Genomic DNA, 11,932 nt, shown 5'->3' with positions numbered 1-11,932 from the left:
ATTTATTCTGGGGTTCCTTATATTCTGGTCAACCCAACAGAACACTGGGATAAATATCCCTTATATAGAACTCATTATTAAATAACAATTCATTCAGATCATATCATTCATATCTTTAACATGATAATGGTCCATTAGACCGAAAAGTTTCCTTCGAAACATTCCTCCACGGAAATTTCAGTCAAGCAAGTTCTCAATTTGACATCCCTTAACTTGATCTACCGGTCAAATATTAACAGTAGCAATCTAACAGCACACCCATTAACCTCATAGTGATTTGCTGAATTCATTATCATCATTCTAGTTATAAATATCATCACAAGGATTCGTCCCATTCCCCCTCATTGTGGTTTCATTATATTTCAACTAATTTTTTTAAAAATCAACATTTTTCAATCAGCATTTTCAATCAGAATCCAAATCAATTCATCCATTCTCAAACAGAGTTAAAAATCATATCAATCACATGCAAAATCATCATCTGGATAGCATTAACGCTTATAATTTCAAGTCTTAGATTTACTCGTATATACTGTCAGTAAAGAGCTGCAGTATACTCTCGGTATATACGGGTAGTCACGGCCCTTGGAATTATAAGGTAAATACTATCATGTCTAGGCCTCAAGCAAGTCGGGGATTCTATATAATTGCGGTACTTCCATCTGAAGACCCAATTACCAAATTACGAGTTTCAGTTTGAATATCAAATTGTATGAATTATATCACACAATTATAACCTTTTTGTGTTTCTTGATAAATTTTTGACATATTTGTCTTCTCAGGTGATCTTTATTAACCAAATGCTTTGATACCAACTGTAAGATCCCTGTTCCCACCGAGCAATGGATTCGGGGTACTGGCAGCGGAAGTAGCACTTCTCGCGCGGGACAGGGGTCCCACACTCGGGGCCTCGCCCACGGATATCCGGATAAGAGACTAATCCGTCGGTTGTTCCAAAACCGAACCCGGAAAAACTTCCTTTACCGGAAAGCACGGGCGATTCCACCAGGATAACTTTTTACTCTAACGTAGTCAAGATCATTTCTGATCGAGATGATCCGATTACATCTATAAGATACTTAGTCAGTTCAAGGAAGAAACTTGCACTTAGATCATTGGGATCAACGCTTTTTTCCCCATTCAAGAGGCACAGCCGTTGATTCCTATCCATAGAACAGTTTCTGTCCGGGATTTATTTTTTTTTTCTATCGTAAAAACAAAAGTTTGAGTCTCGATTTACGGATCCATCAGTCCAGCCTAACCCCATCCAATCCCATGGGTTAGCCAACCGCCCAACCACTGTAGTGATGGGATCCAATTAAAAATTTGGTTAGGTTTTGTCCCGGGTACCAAGGAAAAGAGTTCCAAGGCCCCCTAGCCGGATGTTCATGCAAAATAAAACTAGTCACACCACTCACACACCCAATATGAAATTGCCTTTTTCAACCAGATTCAACCAATTTAAAACAATCCTTTAATAAAACCATAGTATCATTGATCACCATCTTCCAATTTATCCAATTGATTCTTAATTTCCCATCATTCCTTCATCAGAGTATCTATGGCATCATTGGCAACTAGAACGCTCAGGAGCCGTTTCGATAGTTCCTAGCCCATAATACTTGGCAATATAATCACTTAACAAGATGGACTCTCGTTGAAGATCAGCAAGATCAACCAACAGATCCATATAAGGAGCCATGGACTCATCCATTGAAGACCAGCAAGGTCAATCAACCAGATCCATGCTCGATTTCAGAAAACAACTCCAACTCTGTTCCAATATCTTCCTCGACGCACGCGTGGGTATCCTAGGCAACCCAGAGCCCGAGCACCGTATGGTCAGCACCCTCTAGGATCCTTCGCAGGTAACCTAGCGCTTCACGCATAGGCCGCTTCCTTGGCCCCTCATCCACCGTACCGGAAGCTCACCATTTTAATCGCACCGAGGCTGGTCAAGACCTCGGCCGATCTTGCTACGCGAGACGTCCTTCATTGACTCCCCGTCAGCAGTTGCAACTTTCTCATCACGACCTTAATCACAAGACGGTCAAAATGCTCCCCCCCAGCATTCTTGACATAAAACAATCTTTTACAGACAGCATTTACAAACAGCATTTACAAACAGTTTACAATACAATTTCTATTTTAACTTTCATTTTTTCACATTATCCCTCCTCAATCTACATTACTTATTCCATATTCCATTTATATGTATACTCATCCCATCACATCATTTCCATCTCATCACTTCAGATTCCCTCACATCACAATTGTATATTCACATCCATACATCCACAACTATATGCGTACATTCACATCTACATGCATACATCTACATCCCTATGCATACATCCACATCCACATTCACATTCACCTCCATACATCTACATCTACATGCATACATCCACTCCACATTCACATCCACATCTATACATCTACATCTACATGCATACATCCACCTCTACATCCACATCTACGTCTATACACCTACATCTACATGCATACATCCCCATCCACATCCACATCTACATCTATACATCTACATCTACATGCATACATATACATCTCCATTCACAACTACATCTACATGCATACATCCATATCTCCATTCCCATCTACATCTATATATCTACATCTACATGCATCCATCCACCTCCACATCCACATCTACATCTATACATCTACATCTACATGTATACATCCACATCTCCATTCACATCTACATCTATACCTCTACATCTACATGCATCCATCCACATCTCCATTTACATCCTCATCTACACATCTATTTCTACATGCATACATCCACGTCCCATGCATACATCCACCTCCACATTCACACTCACATCCATACATCTACATCTACATGCAACATCCACATCTCCATGCATAATAAAATTCTTTTAATTAATCTAGGATGATAGTTCCTAGAATATGGTAGGAATTCCTCTTTTTATACTTTGAATGAATTTATTTTATGCGTAATTTCTATAAAAATTTTGCCATAGCTCTGCTACTATGACTGATAAATCTCAATTTTTTTCTAAGGGATAAAGCTCATTATTAAAGAAATAATTAGAATGGTCTCTAATTGGATCATCAATCCATAATGGTCTCTAATTAGATCATTAAGAAAACAATTAGAATGGTCTCTAATTGGGTCATCAATCCATAATGGATTGAATCATCAATGTGCATAAACTAAAAGCATAGCAAAAAGCCATTAATTTGGCCTCAAACATAGCTTAATCTTGGATTAAGGAAAGGCTTTATGAAAAACTTCATTTGGATTGAGAATGGTTCATGAGTATGACCATTTCTTGAGTGAGAGAGAGAAATTACATAAAAACCATTAGAATTTAAACATAAATGGAAATTAACTTCTATAGCATTTATTAAATTATGTAACTCTTCACTACTATTCACCAATTAACTTCAATAGCATTTAAAAAACCATACCAATTAAACTTCTCAAGCTTGAGAGGGGTTGAGAAGAGAGAATCATTGAGAAATCATAGAAAAGATCAAAATTCAATATACTTACCTTATGATTTGCTTGATTCTTTATTCACGGTAGAGGCCCCCAACCAATCAATTGGTTTAGTATGTTGATGGAGCCACCAATGGGGATTGAAGAAAGAGGGAAGTATCAAAAACTAGTGAAATATTAAAGAATTCACAGTTCTTGGCTTAGGTAGAGTAGAGTAACAAGGCATAAGACACTATATATTTTAGCTTAGGTGGAGTAGAGTAACAAAGCATAAGACTCTATCTAATTTGGCTTAGGTGGAGTAGAGTAACAAGCATAAGAGACTATATATTTTGGCTTAGGTGGAGTAGAGTAACAAAGCATAAGAGACTATATTTTGGCTTAGGTGGAGTAGAGTAACAATGCATAAGACATTATATATTTTTCAACAAGGGGAGGCTTCTATTTATAGGAAAATTTGAGCTCCTAACCAAACAAACTGATTCTAGAATTTTCCAAGTCAGTTTGGTTGAATTTGGACTAGATTTGGACCTAGTTTGGTTACTTTTTGATTCGGTTTGGTTCCATTTTGATTTGGTTTGGTTCAAGAGAGATGAGAGACAAAAATATCACATTATTTTTGAGTTTAAAACTCATTCAAGCATGTGAAATATGCACCTCCTTTAAAGAATTCCCCTTCCTTACATATGTGTCAAAATTTTATTGCTCATAGTTTTTTACTAATAAACCTTGTACATTTTCAACTCTTCATCTTATGTGAAATATGCACCTCCTTTAAAGAACTCCTCTTCCTTACATATGTGTCATAGTTTTTTTACTAATAAACCTTGTACATTTTCAACTCTTCATCTTATGTGAAATATGCACCTCCTTTAAAGAACTCCCCTTCCTTACATATGTGTTTATTTACTAATAAACCTTGTACATTTTCAACTCTTCATCTTATGTGAAATATGCACCTCCTTTAAAGAACTCCCCTTCCTTACATATGTGTTTATTTACTAATAAACCTTGTACATTTTCAACTCTTCATCTTATGTGAGCATTTACTCATTTTTGGGTATCTTCTTTTACAAATTGGATTTATCTCCTCCCTACACATGGATTGATGCTATTGGCCCATAGGAACCTTAATTGGACCATAGTCTAAAGATTTATGAAAATCTAGACCCTTAGGCTAAGGTTCTTTATACCAATTTCCAATTAATTCCAATTGCACATTGGAAAATTCTTTTTAAATTTCTGTTTCAGGGGAACTCATCTGAATTATAAGAGATATTTTTCTATCCAAAAATATTCAAAATCTGAATATTCTCTCTCTAGAATATTTTCTCTCTCTAGGTTAAAACAGCCACAAACAAGATCTCTTATATTTTAGAAAAGGAATTGATTACAGGGGAATATACTAGACATCAAAAAGGGGTTGGGAGAGGAATCTTACATTCTACCCCACTTAAAAAACGCGAGATGTCCTCATCTCGCAACTTGGAATAATTTCGCAAGATGCACGAATATGAGACTTAGAGAAAAATTTTAATCACGATTAACCACCAAGAAAAGTCTTAAAGAGAGCAAGATTCAAAATAAGAACAAGATTTAAACTTTATTCATTCACGGGACTTATACAGTAAAGATAGAAGAACTCTTTACACTTCCATAAGCCCGTCCATCATATGGTCACAAAAGCAGTCCTCACAAGCTGCACAAGTATAGGGTAACTCATCTATGGGAATGATTCTGCTGGTTATTGCCGCACCTATCTCAGTGGTATGAGGTGATCTAACAAAAGGACCTCTGAGAGGCAAGCCAAAAACGGGATAAAGGCATATCTTCTCATGAGGAAGAAAACACGCCAGTAAGAAGACCCGCTCAGAAAACCCAAGATGCCTTGATCTCATGACGCAGTAGTATCGAGGACCCAAACCCAAAGCTTCAATAACCATGGCCAAGCGGACATTGTTACGAAAGTGCTGCTGACCCCAGGGTGTTACCCTAGTTATGTTTTGATAGGTCCGCCATTTGGTCTGTGCTACAGAAGTTCCTAGGTGAGGAAAAAGTGAGCGCTCATACTGTTCTATAAAGTCTTTCTTCACAGACTCTCTTGCGTCTTGAAGGTGAGAAATCATCAGGGATAAAACTAATTCCTGTTGCCAAGCCATGAAGGAGATTAAGAAAGAAAGGAGATTGATGGGAGTAAGATTACTGTGAGCGACAAGTAAAAGTTACGACTTATATAGAGGAAGGAGCTAGCGTAACCTAGAAGCCAACGGTAACTTGCCACTGAAGTTTTATCGTCTTTCCATAATTTGTGTTTGACACATTTTTCTATAGAAGGCATTAAGAATTTTGAGATGAGGAGATAAAAGAAGCTTGTAGGCTAAGTCACCTACTTTCATTGAATTCAGATATAAAGGTCACAATATCTGGGGGATAACTTCTTATACTCCCCAAGAGATAAAGAACTTCTTTTGGGCCATACTCGAATGAAAACCAAAACCTTGGTATCCAAAACACCGATTCTCACTTCTAAACTCATTGTTCTAAATCCTTAAAATAGGCGTGACTCCTGAGAAGTATTTTAGGAAAAGGGTATTCCTTTTTTTAAACAGAAACTTTCTTTTATTTTAGAGAGGGAATAATTATAAGATTCGAAAGGAAGATTCTTACTCCTATATACCTCGAAGGCTGGAGAGGAATCTTACACCTTTGCAGTTAGAGAACTTATGTAACAGGGCATGACTATGGCCCAGTACGGTCCTCTTATATGTCTTTCGAGGAGATTTTGAACTCAGAACCAAGTTGCTCTATGTACTTATTGCAACTTGTATATAAATATAAAAATGTTTTTTTTAAGTGATTGTTTACGGACGATCGGATAAAGAAAAATGTTTTTTAAAGTGATTGTTTACGGACGATCGGATAAAGAAAAATTTGTTTATCAGATTTATGTCATAGATCTCCAATAAGATCAACTGAGGAGCCAATTATGTCAAAAGTTATCAAGACGCACAAAAAGGTTGTAATTGCGTGATATAATACAAATTGTTAATTCAAATTGAAATTCGTAAATTAGTAATTGGGTCTTCAATTAGAAGTACCGCAATTGTATGGAACCCTGACTTGCTTGAGGCCTAGACATGATGGTATTTACCTTATAGTTTCGAGTTTCATGACTATCCGTATATACCGAGGGTATAACTGCAGCTCTTTACCGGCAGTATATACGAGTAAATCTAAGACTTGAAATTATAAGCATTAATGCTATCGAGTTGATGAATTCGAATGTGGTTGATATGATTTTTAATTCTATTTGGGAACTGATGAATTGATTGGGATTCTGATTGAAAAATGATGATTTTTGAAATTTAGTTGAAATATAATAACCTGAGCAAAACCACAATGAGGATGAATGGGACGAGTCCCTGTAATGATAAATGATGATAATGATTTCAGCAAATCACTATGAGATTAGTGGATTGTGCTGTCAAATTGCTACTGTTAATACTTGAGACGGTAGATCAAGTTAAGGGATGACAAATTGAGAACTTGCTTAACTGAAATTCTCGTGGAGGAATGTTCAGAAGGAAATTTTTCGGTCTAATGGACCATTATCGTAGGAATAATATGATCTAAATGAATTATTATTTAATGATGAGTTCTATATAAGGAATATTTATCCCAATATTCTGTTGGGTTGACTAGAATATAAGGAACCCAGAATAAATTGGATCTTAAGAAAAAGAGTTGTCCTTTACTTTGCGAGATGAGGACATCTCGCACCTTTTTAAGTGGGGTAAAAGTTTGTAAGATTCCTCCCCCAACCTTCGAGGTATACAGGAGTAAGAATCTCCTTTCTGATCTTATAATTATTCCCTCTCTAAATAAAAGAAAGATTCTGTTTAAAAAGGGAAGACACTTTACCCAGAATACCTTCTCAGGGGCTCACCTATTTTAAAGATTCAGAACGATGAGTTCAGAAGTGAGAACCAGTGTTTTGGATGCCAAGGTTTTGACCATCAGTTAAAAGACTGCCCGACTCCTACCATGAAAAGGGCACGGGGAAGTTTAGAACCCAAATTTAGAGACCAATTCCTTCATACCAATCTAATCAGGATCCGTCTCGAACAAGATTGCTTAACTCCATTAACTAGGTCCGACCCACTCATTAGGGTCGAGATGACCAGTCAAATGCTTGGCGACTTAGAGCAACAGATGCAGGCAATTCATAAAGATATAAACGCTGCCCAGGATTGACAGAGACAATATACAGATAAGAAGAGGATAGTCAGAGAATTCAAAGAAGCAGTTATAGTCTTCATTTGAATACGGACCAAAAGAATTTCTTTATCTCTAGGGGAGTATAAGTAGTTATCCCCCAGATATTGTGGACCAAAGAAAGTAAGTGACTTAGCCTACGAACTTCTTTTATCTCCTCATCTCAAAGTTCTTAATGCCTTCTATAGAAATATGTGCCAAACCCAAATCATGAAAAGACGGTAAAACTTCAGTGGCAAGATACCGTTGGCTTCTAGGTTACGCTAACTCCTTCCTTTATATAAGTCGTAACTTTACTTATCGCTCACAGTAATCTTACTTCCATCGATCTCCCTTCTTCTTAAACTCATTCATGGCTTGGCAACAGGAATTAGTTTTATCCATGATGATTTCTCACCTTCAAGACGCAAGCGAGTCTGTGAAGAAGGATTTTATAGAACAGTATGAGCGCTCACTTTTTCCTCACTTGGGAACGTCTTTAGCTCAGACCAAATGGCGGACCTATCAAGACATAACTAGGGTAACACCCTGGGGTCAGCAGCACTTTCATAACAATGTCTGCTTGGCCATGGTTATCGAAGCCTTGGGTTTGGGTCCCCGATACTACTGCGTCATGAGATCAAGACATCCTGGGTTTTCTGAGCGGGTCTTCTTACTGGTGTGTTTTCTTCCTCATCAGAAGATATGCCTTTACCCCGTTTTTGGTTTGCCTCTCAGAGGTCCTTTTGTTAGAACACCTCATACCACTGAGATAGGCGCGGCAATAACCAATAGAATCATTCCCATAGATGAGTTACCTTATACATGCGCAGCTTGTGAGTGCTGCTTTTGTGATCATATGATGGACGGGCTTACGGAAGTGTAAAGAGTTCTTCTATCTTTACTGTATATGTTCCAAGAATGAATAAATTTAAATCTTGTTCTTGTCTTGACCCTTACTCTCTTTGAGACTTTTTAATTGGTGATTAATCTTAATTAAAAAATTTCTCTCAATCTCATACTTGTGCATCTTGCGAAATTACTCCCAGTTTGCGAGATGAGGGCATCTCGCGTTTTTCAAGTGGGAGAGAATGTAAGATTCCTCCCCAGCCTCTCAAAATGTCCAGCATCTTCCCCTGTAATCAATCCCTCTTCAGAAATATAAAAGACTTGTTTCTAACTGTTTTAACCTAGAGAGAGAAAATATTCTAGAGAGAGAATATTCAAATTTTTAATATTTTTGGATAGAAAATTATCTCATCTTATTAAAATAAGCTCCCCTGAAATAAAAATTCAAAAAAGAACTTTCCAATGTGCAATTGGAATTAATTGGAAATGGGTATAAAGGACCTTAGCCTAAGGGTCTAGATTTTCAGAAATTTTTGGATTATGGTCCAATTAAGGTTCCTATGGGCCAATAGCATCAATCGATGTGTAGGGAGAAGATAAATCCAATTTGTAAAAGAAAATACCCAAAAATGAGTAAATGCTCACATAAGATGAAGAGTTGAAAATGTACAAGGTTTATTAGTAAAAAACTATGAGCAATATTAAAAATATGAGATATTTTGGGTATCCAAAAATGAGTAAATGCTCACATAAGATGAAGAGTTGAAAATGTACAAGGTTTATTAGTAAAAAACTATGAGCAATACTAAAATGATTCCATTATGACACATATGTAAGGAAGGGGAGTTCTTTAAAGGAGGTGCATATTTCACATAAGATGAAGAGTTGAAAATGTACAAGGTTTATTAGTAAAAAACTATGAGCAATATTAAAATGATTCCATTATGACACATATGTAAGGAAGGGGAGTTCTTTAAAGGAGGTGCATATTTCACATAAGATGAAGAGTTGAAAATGTACAAGGTTTATTAGTAAAAAAAACTATGATCAATATTAAAATGATTCCATTATGACACATATGTAAGGAAGGGGAGTTCTTTAAAGGAGGTACATATTTCACATGCTTGAATGAGTTTTAAACTCATAAAAATTGAGATATTTCATCTCTCCTCTCTCCTCATTCAAGTCTAGTTCCAAAAAGTTAGCTTAACTGACCTAAAAATGGTCAAATATTGACCAAACTGATTTAGAAAATTCTAGAATCAGTTTGTTTGGTTAGGAGCTCAATTTTTCCTATAAATAGAAGCCTCCTCCTTGTTGAAAAATATATAGTGTTTATGCATCGTTACTCTACTCCACCTAAGCCAAGAACTATGAATTCATTAATAATTCACTAGTTTTTGGAACTTCCCTCTTTCTTCAATCACCATTGGTGGCTCCATCAACATACTTAACCAATTGATTGGTTGGGGGCCTCTACCGTGAACAAAGAATCAAACAATTTGTAAGGTAATTAGTGAATATTGATCTTTTCTATAATTTCTCAATGTTTCTCTCTTCTCAACCCCTCTCAAGCTTGAGAAGCTTAATTGGTATGGTTTTTTAAATGCTATTGAAATTAATTGGTGAATAGTAGTGAAGAGTTACATAATTTAATAAATGCTATTGAAGTTAATTTCCATTTATGTTTAAATTCTAATGGTTTTTATGTAATTTCTCTCTCTCACTCAAGAAATGGTCATACTCATGACCCATTCCCAATCCAAATCAAGCTTTTCATAAAGCTTTTCCTTAACCCAAGATTAAGCTATGCTTGAGGCCAAATTAATGGCTTTTTTCTATGCTTTTAGTTTATGTATATTGATGATTCAATCCATTATGGATTAATGATCTAATTAGAGATCATTTTAATTATTTCCTTAATGATAAGCTTTATCCCTTAGAAAAATTGAGATTTATCAGTCATAGCAGCAGAGCTATGGCAAAATTTTTATAAAAATTATGCATAAAATAATTTCATTCAAAGCATAAAAAGAGGACTTCCTACCATATTCTAGGAATTATCATCCTAGATTAATTGAAAGAATTTCATTATAATCATGGAGAAATTGAATTTTAATATCATGCATAAAGAATAAGTTTTTATATCAAAAGTGTTATTTTTACCCTTTTTTTTTCATGCATAGAAGTATGCATAATGGATAAATTTTTATATCAAAAGTGTTATTTTTACCATTTTTATTTCATGCATAGAAGTATGCAAAATGGATAAATTTTTATATCAAAAGTATTATTTTTACCATTTTTATTTCATGCATAGAAGTATGCATAATGGATAAATTTTTATATCAAAAGTGTTATTTTTATCATTTTTATTTTCATGCATAGAAGTATGCATAATGGATAAATTTTTATATCAAAAGTGTTATTTTTATCAATTTTTATTTTCATGCATAGAAGTATGCATAAAGGATAAGTTTTTATATCAAAAGTGTTACTTTTACCATTTTTATTTTCATGCATAGAAGTATGCATAATGGATAAATTTTTATATCAAAAGTATTACTTTTATTATTTTATTTTCATGCATAGAAGTATGCATAATGGATAAATTTTTATATCAAAAGTGTTACTTTTATCATATTTGAATTTCATGCATAAAGGTATGCATAAAAGTTGATTATTTTATTATAAAAGTGTGTCTTTTATTATATTGAATTTCATGCATAGAGGTATGCATAAAGGTTGATTATTTTATTATAAAAGTGTGACTTTTATCATAATTGAATTTCATGCATAGAGGTATGCATAAAAGTTGATTATTTTATTGTAAGAGTGTTACTTTTATCATATTGGATTTCATGCATAGAGGTATGCATAAAAGATATTCTTTTTATACTAAAAGTGTGATTTTTCTCATAAATGGATTTTATGCATAACTTAGATGCATAAGAGAAATTCTTTTATTCTAAAAGTGTAATTCCTACCAAATTGAATTTATGTATAAGAAGATGCATAAAAGATTGATTTTAATTTCGAAAGTGTTAGTCTCCTTAAATGAAATTTATGCATAAATAAATATGTAGAGAAATCTTATATCAAATATAAGAATTCTCTTAAAAAAGATATGAAATGTGATAAGATGTGATAAGAGGCGTATGAGATGTATGAGATGTGATAGAATGTGTTAAGATGAGTTAGGATGTGTTAAGATGTATATGGGATGTGTTAGGACGAGAATGGATGTAATATGGTTGTATGAATGTGATGTGGATGTATACATGTAGATGTATATGTATGAATGTGAATGTTGATGTGGATGTGGATGTATGGATG

Source organism: Cibotium barometz, chromosome 45 (assembly GCF_041138505.1).
Source record: "Cibotium barometz isolate CiBa-2024 chromosome 45, ASM4113850v1, whole genome shotgun sequence".
Lineage (NCBI taxonomy): Eukaryota > Viridiplantae > Streptophyta > Polypodiopsida > Cyatheales > Cibotiaceae > Cibotium > Cibotium barometz.
Note: the sequence above shows the minus strand (reverse complement) of the source record.